At 35.0% G+C, this 11,353-nt stretch overlaps 1 pseudogene across 1 annotated transcript; it reads left to right on the plus strand.

Moving 5' to 3' along the window:
* The first annotated feature begins 5,808 nt into the window (after positions 1-5,808).
* Positions 5,809-6,679, plus strand: LOC306639849 (olfactory receptor 52B2-like; annotated as a pseudogene). Its single transcript has one exon. The product of its transcript is annotated as an olfactory receptor 52B2-like (transcript).
* Positions 6,680-11,353: the final 4,674 nt, after the last annotated feature.

An 11,353-nucleotide genomic window follows, 5' to 3' on the forward strand; every position in this document is an offset into this window, starting at 1 on the left:
TGGTTCCCCATGAATCTTCATGCCCAGCTTCTTCTAGGAAACTAGGTATGAAATGTAGAGATTTCCTGGACTTAGACTGCTTTCTCTTCCCACTTCTTTATCCTTCTACTTAATCTTTCTCCTCCCCTCACTTTCCTTTTTTCTCATATAACTCTTCCTCTTTGCCTCCTTTCCCTGATTTTTGTTTTACCTGCTTCATACCTTCCTCCCTACAACCCAGAAATGATAATTAAGTATATATGCCTCTAATATGAACATTTGATGTCTTCAATAGACTAGGTATACTCTAGAAGCAGAGGGAACTGAACATTCATTACATGAAGTTGTGTTTTAAACAAATGAATAAAAATAATTTTGTATTTAACATCTGAAGAGGTTCCAGTTTTTTAAAATTCCAAAATGTGCATTGATTCTTCCTACAGAAGGAGGTAGATTTCCACCCACTTATACAATGGCAGGTGTTTTTAAAAGCAGCCAGGCAGATCCTTCAGCCATCTGGAAAATTCCATCTCATTCTTCAAGTTTTAGTTAAGAATTACCTTCCCTGAGAAGTCTTTTCTAATTTCTCCAGGAAAGCTAAGTTTCCTAGCTTTGCATGTCTAGTGCATCTTCTACAAATCTCTAAATGTGTACAATGAATTGTAATAGTTTGTTCATTTATTTGTATCCTTACTTGACTGTAAACTTGAAATTGAAAGCATGTATATTGTTCTAATCTGTACCCTTAATACATTAAAAATACCTGCACGATAATAATGTTTGAAAAATGAATGAGAGTAGTACAATGACCTCCCTGAACTCAGACATGAATCTCTGTGATGCATTGAAATGATCAGCTGAATTAATCTACAAAACCTGTGATTAGTAAACCAGGTCTCCTCAAAGCAGTTTAGCAAGTCAGTTCTTGATCTGCAGTACTTACTTTTCACACTATTGCTATAACATAGAGACCAGGGAATAGACAAAGCAAGAGGAAGAAGGGTGCTCTTAATTTTCTCTTTTACTTGGCTTTTGACCAGTCACAGCATTAGGAATTATAGCACAGAGTTCTTGACCAGGTTAGCAAAACTGGAATACTCTCTTGGGGTTCACTGTCTTGACCCTCATTCTTTTAGACTTTCCTATAATGGGTCATGCATATTCATTCCTTAAGTCACCACCCCTACTAATGAGTCATAAATCTCTTTATCTCTAGTATAGAACTCTTTTTTTGAATTTTAGACACATAAATTCACATATTAACTGGTTATCTCCTTCAGCACACAGAACTCCCACTGAAGCCAACTTTTCTTCCTGTGTTCCTTTTATTATGAACTAGATTATGATGAACTCATCAACTTGCCTGACTGGGACCCTATAGTCTTTCTCAACCTGTTCTTCTCAGGCCTGCTGCTCAATAAGTTATTGGTTGTCACTGCTTTTGACGGTAACACTAAATAGTTCTGTGGGTGGTATTTAGAGTCATCAAGATTCAAGTCTGTTCCCATTGTGTTTTGGCTGTGTAAACTTGTGAAATTTATGTAAAAACTTTCATGTCCAGAATGGATACCTTACAAGGTGCCTTAATTGTGTTGTTGAGAATATTAAATGAAATAAACTGTATATAAATATCTATTAACATAATCCTTAGCTTATAGTACATAGGAAATTTTTTGTTAATGCTAGGTTATTGATACTGTTAACAGTATCAATCTTCTTTTTAACACTGCCTCTACCAGTTATTTATGGCCTCTATCATATTTTACTTCAGATATTACATTAATTTCTTAATTGGTTTCAATGTTTTTAATCTTTTATAATTTAACCTAAATTATAAAGTGACTCTAAATTAAGCATTGTCAAAAGTAGAACATGTCAAGTTTCTTTCTGTCAAATATTTTGGAGGATTCTTCATTACTTATAGAATGTTTTCTGCAGAATATTGTATAGAAGTAGTTATCAGATGTGAAAGATGTTTTATGAAAAAGTTCCATGGTCAAATAAGTATAGGAAATGCTGACATTCTGTAGGTCATTCACATGGCTGCTCAAGAGAAGTTGTTTCTGTCACTGTAGATATCTGTTTCCATTTTCATTTCATAAGTTTTTGCTGATAGCATACCAATTTATATCTCTAATACAACCTAAGTTCCAGTAGCTAGAGTTTAAAAATTACAATATTACTGAAAAAAAAATATAATTAACAATCTGATTCTGACTCACTCTTCTATCTCTATTTTAAAACACACCACTGTGTAGTAATACATTAATATATAATCTAATAATGTTAATGATAATCATAATTCTAATAACAGCTAATGTTTATTAAGAGGTCAGGCCATACTGGGAGCCATGTTAAGAACTCTGCTGCATTATCTCATCTAATTCTCATATGATCTCTCAATATAGTTATTATCTCTGGTTAAGATGCAGGGGTACCAGAGGCTGAGAGGATAAATAATCAAAACTACACATCTAGCAAATGATAGAGTACTGATGTCAGTTCTTTTTTGAAGTCTATACCAGTCCTCAGTAATAGCATTTATGGTCCCAATCAAATATTAATTATTCTGTTTATAAAGAACAGAACTTAAATCCTATAAATATATATATCATACTCATCATTATGTTTCCAGTATTTAGCATAGGTTAAATATGAATGCTTATGGATTGAAATATTGGTGAGGTTATTGACCTCTGGATCCTTCATTGTTAAATATTATCTAATTTTATGACTGAAAACCACTTGCAAATATGCACATCCTCCTCCCAACCCCACTTAGCTTCTTCTGATCTACTATTTCTTCTATTTCTCTGTGGAGAAAATAGAGAAATATTTCTCTATTTACCCTGAGGTCTTGTAGACTACAGGCTATAATCATCTACATATTAACTAGCAGCAACTCAAATGCACTGTGTCCATATGTTATTCAGAGATACGGAGTCATTAGCAGATGTAATATGTACAGAGTACTTCAGGAAGGACGTAATTAGATGTCCTGCCTTCTCTGGTTCCTGAGTCAGTGATCTTTGGAGACTGTTTCTGCTGGGGTCTGCTCTAATTAAAACAAATATTCTCTACAGAACAGTGTGGAAGAAGTTGTCTCCCCACCCAAGGGATTCTTAGGACAGTGTACAAATACTATCCCATTTCCCTTTGGAGTATGTGTGTAGATTCATTCACACACTGAAGAAGAACTTTCTCTTCAACCAGGCTAAATTCCTGAGCAGGGGGTGAATGTTTAGTTCCTTGTATTTTTAAGTTTTACTGGAAGAGACCCAATAAACTTGATTTAGATGAGATCTTCTCATGTCCTCTGGATAGTGTATTGTAGTGCAAGTACACATTTTTGACATCTTGAACTGCTGCAGACATTTCTGCTATGAATGGTTGGGACTTCAGTTAATGATTTTCCAGAACACTAAAGCAGTTTAAAATATTGGAATATTAAAAAGTAGGCAGATTCAAACTCATAATTTCAGTTTAAATGGAAATATTTTATTTACACAAAATTAGAACCCAATTTTACTATCTTTAATAGATCAAATGAATAAATAATATTTTAAATAAAGTTACAGAAAAAACTTAGCTATTAAAAATTCATAAAAGCATATATATAGGAGCTCCATATTTTTACCTCCAGCTCCAAATATGGTCCAATATCATGCTGTCATATTCTTTGTTTAAAATTTTGATATTTAGTTCATCATGGATTTTTCATATTAACCTTCATTTAAAACATTTTATTAAAATTTATTTATCTTGAGTGTTTTTGTTCTCACTTAAATTTTGCACCTAAGGTAAGTACTTCACTTATCTCACCTAATTCTGGTCCTAGGAAAGTCAACACCTGGAGGGTTAGTTACAAAGAAATGATGCTCTAATGATGTCTTGAATCTTTAGTAACTTGAGATGTTACTTGAAAATGTCTCTTGATACTAGAAACATTTTCTTTTCAGTTATAGAAGCAAAGACCCTTCCTTTTTGTGCTAAAACCAAAGTGTATTCTATTTTTCTGTTACTACAATGTAAAGTATCCTGCTACACAGACAGAAAAGGGAATTAACTTATACATTGTAATCTTTAATTTCTTTTTAAACTTCATACCATAGTTGATAGTTCTTTTTTATATAATGGAAGGAAAACATTCTAGTATAATACACATACCATAACTTATTTGTAGATATATGTTGTCACACTATAATTTCAGTAGCTATTTGCCTGAAGGGAAATTACTGAATTCAAAGATTTGTACAATTGAATATTTAAAAGCTTATTGTCAAATTACTTTCCTAAATATATTTGCCAGCAGTGCTGGGGGTAATTGTTTTCCTCTCATAGTTTGATCAGAAACTATGGTATTTTAACGATTCTGTTTTTTATTGCTTTAAATTTTGTAAGATTGAATATCTATTCATATATGTATTGACCATCTGTTTTTCTTGTAGTGTGACTTACCTATTTTTAGTCCTTGCACACTTTCCAATTTTTCCTTATTTATTTACATTAACTTTCAGTATTAAGGATTTAAACTTTTTATCTACTATTCGTTTTGTATAGTGTTTCTTCTAGAATGTTACTTAACCTTAACTACATTTTTACATAATTTCATCAATCAATTGCTATTTATTTCTCTTACTTAGAAGATCTTACACAATTCCCAAATATTTTTCCATGTTTTCTCTTAAAACTTTCATTTTCATTTTAATATTTTATGGTTTATATTTTAACTGTACATATTTAATTTATCTGGAATTTCTATTTGTTCAGATGAGGTGGCAAATAAGTTTTTATTCTTTATTAAAAAATCCAATATCCCAATGACATTAATTGAATAAGTCTCCACCCACTAAACTGAGGTGCTACCTATCACATTTTAAGTTCCAAATATATTTATATCATTTTATATCTTTTAAAAATGTACCAATTAAAAAAAAATGTACCAATTCATTCAATAGCAACAGCTAGTATTAATTTACTGTTTCTATGCCAGTGCACTATAGTAGGCAGTTTGTAGAAGTGTCTGATTTCGCTGGGCACTGTGGTATACACCTGAAATCTCAGTGACTTGGGAGGCTAAGGCAGGAGGATTGTGAGTTCAAAGCTAGCCTCAGAAACTTAGTAAGGCCCCTAAGCAAACTCAGTGAGATTGCTGTCTTTAAACAAAATATAAAAAGGGCTGGATGTGACTTAGTAGTAAGCACATCCTGGGTTCAATCCCTTGTTCCCCGCTCCCCCCCCCACCCAAAAAAAAAGCACAAAAACACCAAAGTATCTGATTTAATTCTTCCAAAGATAAATATAAATAATTCAGTATCACAGATCAGATTAAATTTTCTGAGATGCAAAAATCTTGCCTTTTGTCAGTTGTAAAAGTCATAAGCCTAGGATTTGAGCCCAAAGAAAACTTCCTTGATGATAAATATTTAAGTATTGGTACGAGAATCATAATAAGTTTTTTGGGAGCTTACCATCCGGATTGCAACACAGCTGATGAATGTAAAGGGTTGAGGAGAAGCTTGGAGATAGGGAACCCAGATTGTTTTAGGATGCTGCTGCAATAGAGCTGTTAATGATTAAAGGCTGAGTATGTAAGTGAGAACATAGACATTGGTGTGGGTTCTAGCATGGCTGTGTGTGACCCAAAACTGTGTTATATTTATGTTGCAATGATAATGTAGGGGAGTGAAATCATAACATTATGTACTCTAAGTTGAGACATTAGTAAGTGATTCCATGATCTAATGTTCAACTTTCAATAGAACTCATATGGCTCTGTCTGCTGACTCTTAATTTCTTTAGTCTTTGTAGACAGACTTCAAAAATGCCATGATTGCTGCTAATCACACTGTCTTCCAGCCCACTGTTCATCTCCTTGGCATTCTGGGACTGGAGCAATACCACACCTGGCTGTCAGTCCCCTTCTGTCTCATGTACATTGCTGCAATCTTTGGAAATGGAGCCCTCATTCTTGTTTGTCCTGAGTGAATGGACCCTCCACGAACCCATGTATGTCTTCCTATCTATGCTGGCTGGCACTGACCTCCTGCTGTCCCCACCACTGTGCCCAAGTCCCTGGCTATCTTTTGGTTCCATACTGGGGAAGATAGCCTTTGATGCCTGTCTTACTCAGCTGTTTTTCATCTATGTTGCCTTTGTGGCTGAATCAGGAATCCTACTGGCTATGGCATTTGATCGCTGTGTGGCCATTTGTACTCCTTTGAGATATACAGCCATCTTAACTCCTATGCAATTGGAAAAATGATGCTGGTCATCTGGGGGACCGAGCATCGGGACCATTTTTTCCTATAATATTCCTACTGAAGAGGATGCCCCTACTGTCGGACTAATATTATTCCTCACTCATACTGTGAACACATGGGAATAGCCCAATTTGCCTGTGCTGACCTTTCACTGTTAATATTTGGTATGGTTTTCAGTGCCAATGGCACATTTGGTAGATGTTTTGCCTCATTGGTGTTTTCTGTACTTTGATCCTCCAAGCTTTGTTTAAACTCCTTCCTACGATGCCCGGCACAAGGCTTACAGTACTGGTGGTTCTCACTTTGGAGTTATTCTCCTCTTCCTTATCCCATCATTTTTCAGTTTCCTTACCCACCGCTTTGGCAAGAATATCCCCACACCATGGTTCACATTTCTTCTGGCAAATCTCTATGTGCTAGTTCCCTCCTATGCTTAACCCCATAATCTATGGAGCGAAGACCAAGTAATCTCGGACTGTATGGCTCACATGTTATCTATTGTGGGGAAATGAGTAGCTCATTGTTCCTTCAAAGGTTTTCTTTTCATCAGTAGGAGTAAAGACAACTTTCCAACAAGTACCCAAGTTTAGATACAGTAACATTTTGTAGAAGAAAGCAAATAGTCTTTGGAATAAAAAATATATCTGTATTCAAATCCTGCCGTTTACTTTCCGATTTTCAATAATGGGGGATTGGCATATTTTGGCAATTTAGTCCTGATCTGTAAAATTGAACTATGCATGCCTACACTCTAAGATTTTTGTGTGGATTTACGTTTAAATATGTAAACTACTTGAAACATTGCCAAGCATTACATGAAATCTCAGTGTTAGCTATAACTCTGACTTGAAGTTTGTTACCTTGAGAAAGATTGTCTTAGATTTGACATTCATGTAATTTCCAATGTTTCCAGAGGCTCCTCTGCCTTCTTTTTCATACCTTCGGGGACTGTGTCATGATTACTCACCCTTTCCAACACCATTGTCATCAATAGTAAAAGTCTGTTGTACCATAAAATTAGGCAATAAAAGTAAAAGAATGCTTTTCATAAACTAAGAGTTGAAAAAGATTAAGGTTGATATTGATTATATTTTATGTGTAAGAAACTTTAACCTTATTATATATTTAAAAAATCCCCTTACCCATCTGATAAATGGGCCAATGACACAAACACAGGCCCTATCCATGGAGAACTGAGTGTCTGAGCTGACTACATGAGGCAAAGAACAAGTTGTAAGATCTATGGGTAATAGAAAAATGATACGCCACATAATCTCCAGGTGTTACAAAGATGAAGCAAGCTAACATTCCATGATTCTAAATCTTATCTACTTATAGTGTTTTCCCTAATCAGTCAGTTGCATGGCTTTATATTCTATAAATTATAACTTCCAGATTTTTATCTCCAACTTAGTCTTTTCTTTTGAGAGCCACAGAATATGTTGAACTGTTTCTTAATATCTCCTGTTGTATTCTCATAAGCATCTAAAATAAATGTGTTTGTATTATAAAGGATAGCTTAGGCTGTGCTACAGCAATAAATCATAAAATTTCACTAAATTAGCAAAACCAAATACTTTCCTACTTCATTTAAAATGTGGTGTGCGTCAATAGGATTTATTCTTCATTTAGTGGATCAGAAATTCGGAATCCTTCCATCTTGTGGTGCTTGTAATGTCAACATGAATTTTTTTTGCAATTGTCAAAGCAGGAAAAGAGAGAAGGGTGAGACACAGCAATTATTATTTGCCTTAGTGTTGAAATGATTAGGTATTTTGCTCACATTTTCACTGGTGAGCAAGTGGTCTTATGGCTCTAAATAAACTGTGGGGGAAGCTGAGAAATGTGGGAGCATTTATGGATTTGCAGCGAGTGCTAATAGTTTCTGTCAACATATGTATTTTAGGTCACTTATTATTTCCTTGCTTCCTTTTCTCCATGTATAAATCACACACAAATCCTCTCCACAAGAGACCTCTAAGTCCCATCCAGGCCACTCTATCCAGCACAAGCTGTAGGATTTTCAGGTGATGTACAAGAATCTTTCCATCAGATTTGGTTGGGGCTTTCCTTTCTCTAAAAACCTATAATTTAAAAGGAAATCGATTTATCTGCTTGTTCCTAAACCTCTTATAAAATACATAATAGTCTTTGCCAAAAAAAGGGCAAAGGCAAAATTATGAAACACATAGTTCTTTTTTTTTGTTTAGGAGAAATCTGTCTTATTTATTTATTTATTTACTCTTTAAATTTTTTTAAAATTTTAATTTATTTTTATTGTAAACAAATGGGATACATGTTGTTTCTGTTTGTACATGGAGTAACAGCATACCATTTGTGTAATAATACATTTACATAGGGTAATGATGTTTGATTCATTCTGTTATTTTTTTCCTTCCCCCCACCCCTCCCCCCTCTTTTCCCTCTATACAGTCCCTTCTTCCTCCATCTTGCCCCCCTCCACCCCCCATTATGTGTCATCATCCGCTTATCAGTGAGATCATTCTTCCTTTGTTTTTTTGAGATTGGCTTATCTCACTTAGCATGATATTCTCCAATTTCATCCATTTGCCATAATTTTATTATTCTTTATAGCTGAGTAATATTCCATTGTATACAGTTTCTTTATCCATTCATCAATTGAAGGACATATAGGCTGGTTCCACAGTCTGGCTATTGTGAATTGAGCAGCTACGAACATTGATGTGGCTGTATCTCTGTAGTATGCTGATTTTAAGTCCTTTGGGAATAGGCCGAGGAGTGGGATAGCTGGGTCAAATGGTGGTTCCATTCCGAGTTTTCTGAGGAATCTCCACACTGCTTTCCAGAGTGGCTGCACTAATTTGCAGCCCCACCAGCAATGTATGAGTGTACCTTTTCCCCCACATCCTCTCCAACACCTATTGTTGCTTGGATTCTTGATAATCGCCATTCTAATTGGGGTGAGATGGAATCTTAGTGTAGTTTTGATTTGCATTTCTCTTATTACTAAAGATGGGGAACATTTTTTCATATGTTTGTTGATTGCTTGTAGATCTTCTGTGAAGCGTCTGTTCATATCCTTAGCCCATTTGTTGATTGGGTTATTTGTATTCTTGGTGTAGAGTTTTTTGAGTTCTTTATATATTCTGGAAATTAGTGCTCTATCTGAAGTATGAGTGGCAAAGATTTTATCCCACTCTGTAGGCTCTCTTTGCATTGCTGATAATTTCCTTTGCTGAGAGAAAGATATTTAGTTTGAACCTATCCCAGTTGTTGATTCTTGCTTTTATTTCTTGTGCTATGGGAGTCCTGCTAAGGAAGTCTGATCCTAAGCCAACAAGTTGAAGATTTGGACCTACTTTTTCTTCTATAAGATGCAGGATCTCTGGTCTGATTTCAAGGTCCTTGATCCATTGTGAGTTGGTTTTTGTGCAGGGTGAGAGATAAGGGTTTAGTTTCATTCTGTTGCATATGGATTTCCAGTTTTCCCAGCACCATTTGTTGAAGAGGCTATCTTTTCTCCATTGCATATTTTTGGAACCTTTGTCTAGTATGAGAAAATTGTATTCATTTGGGTTTGTGTCCGTGTCCTCTATTCTGTACCATTGATCTACCGGTCTATTTTGGTGCCAATACCATGCCGATTTTGTTACTATTGCTTTGTAGTATAGTTGAAGTTCTGGTATTGTGATACCCCCTGCTTCATTCTTCCTGCTAAGGATTGTTTTAGCTATTCTGGGTTTCTTATTCTTCCAGATGAATTTCATGATTGTTTGCTCTATTTTTGTAAGGTACATCATTGGGATTTTAATTGGAATTGCATTGAATCTGTATAGCACTTTTGGTAGTATGACCATTTTGACAATATTAATTCTGTCTACCCAAGAACATGGGAGATCTTTCCATCTTCTAAGGTTTTCCTCAATTTCTATCTTCCATATTTTGTAGTTTTCATTGTAGAGATATTTTACCTCTTTGGTTAGATTGATGCCCAAGTATTTTATTTTTTTTGAGGCTATTGCAAATGGAGTTGTTTTCCTCATTTCCCTTTCAGCTGTTTCGTCGCTTGCATATAAAAATGCTTTAGATTTATGCGTGTTGATTTTATAGCCTGCTATTTTGCTAAATTCATTGATGAGGTCTAGAAGTTTTCTGGAGGAGTTTTTTTGATCCTCTAAATACAGAATCATGTCATCCGCAAATAGCGATAGCTTAAGTTCCTCTTTTCCTATTAGTATCCCTTTAATTTCTTTAGTCTGCCTAATTGCTCTGGCTAGAGTTTTGAGTACAATGTTGAATAGAAGTGGTGAAAGAGGACATCCCTGTCTTGTTCCCATTTTTAAAGGGAATGGTTTTAGTTTTTCTCCATTAAGAATGATGTTGGCCATGGGCTTAGCATAAATAGCCTTTACAATGTTCAGGTATGTTCCTACTATCCCTATTTTTTCTAGTGTTTTGAGCATGAAGCGGTGTTGCATTTTGTCGAATGCTTTTTCTGCATCAATTGAAATAACCATATGATTCTTATCCTTAAGTCTATTGACATGATGGATTACGTTTATTGATTTACGGATGTTAAACCATCTTTGCATTCCAGGGATGGACCCCACTTGATTGTGGTGCACGATTTTCTTAATATGCTTTTGGATACGGTTTGCCAATATTTTGTTAAAGGTCTTTGCATCTATATTCATCAAGGATATTGGTCTAAAATTTTCTTTCCTTGATGTGTCTTTTCCTGGTTTGGGTATGAGGGTGATATTAGCTTCATAGAATGAGTTTGGTAGGGTACCCTCTTTTTCTATTTCCTGGAATACTTTGAGAAATATTGGAATGAGTTCTTCTTTGAAGGTCTTGTAGAACTCGGCTGAGAATCCGTCTGGTCCTGGGCTTTTCTTGGATGGTAGGTTTTTAATGGCCTCTTCTATTTCATTGTTTGATATTGATTTTTTAAACTGTGTATGTACTCCTGGTTCAGTTTGGGAGGAGCATAGGTCTCTAGAAATTTGTCAATGTCTTTGGTAGTTTCTATTTTGTTGGAATACAGATTTTCAAAGTAGCTTCTCATTATGTTCTGTATCTCAGTGATGTCTGTCATGATATTTCCTTTATCATTCTGAATTTTAGTA

The sequence above is a fragment of the Sciurus vulgaris genome (assembly GCF_902686455.1).
Source record: "Sciurus vulgaris genome assembly, chromosome: 11".
NCBI classification, from domain to species: domain Eukaryota; kingdom Metazoa; phylum Chordata; class Mammalia; order Rodentia; family Sciuridae; genus Sciurus; species Sciurus vulgaris.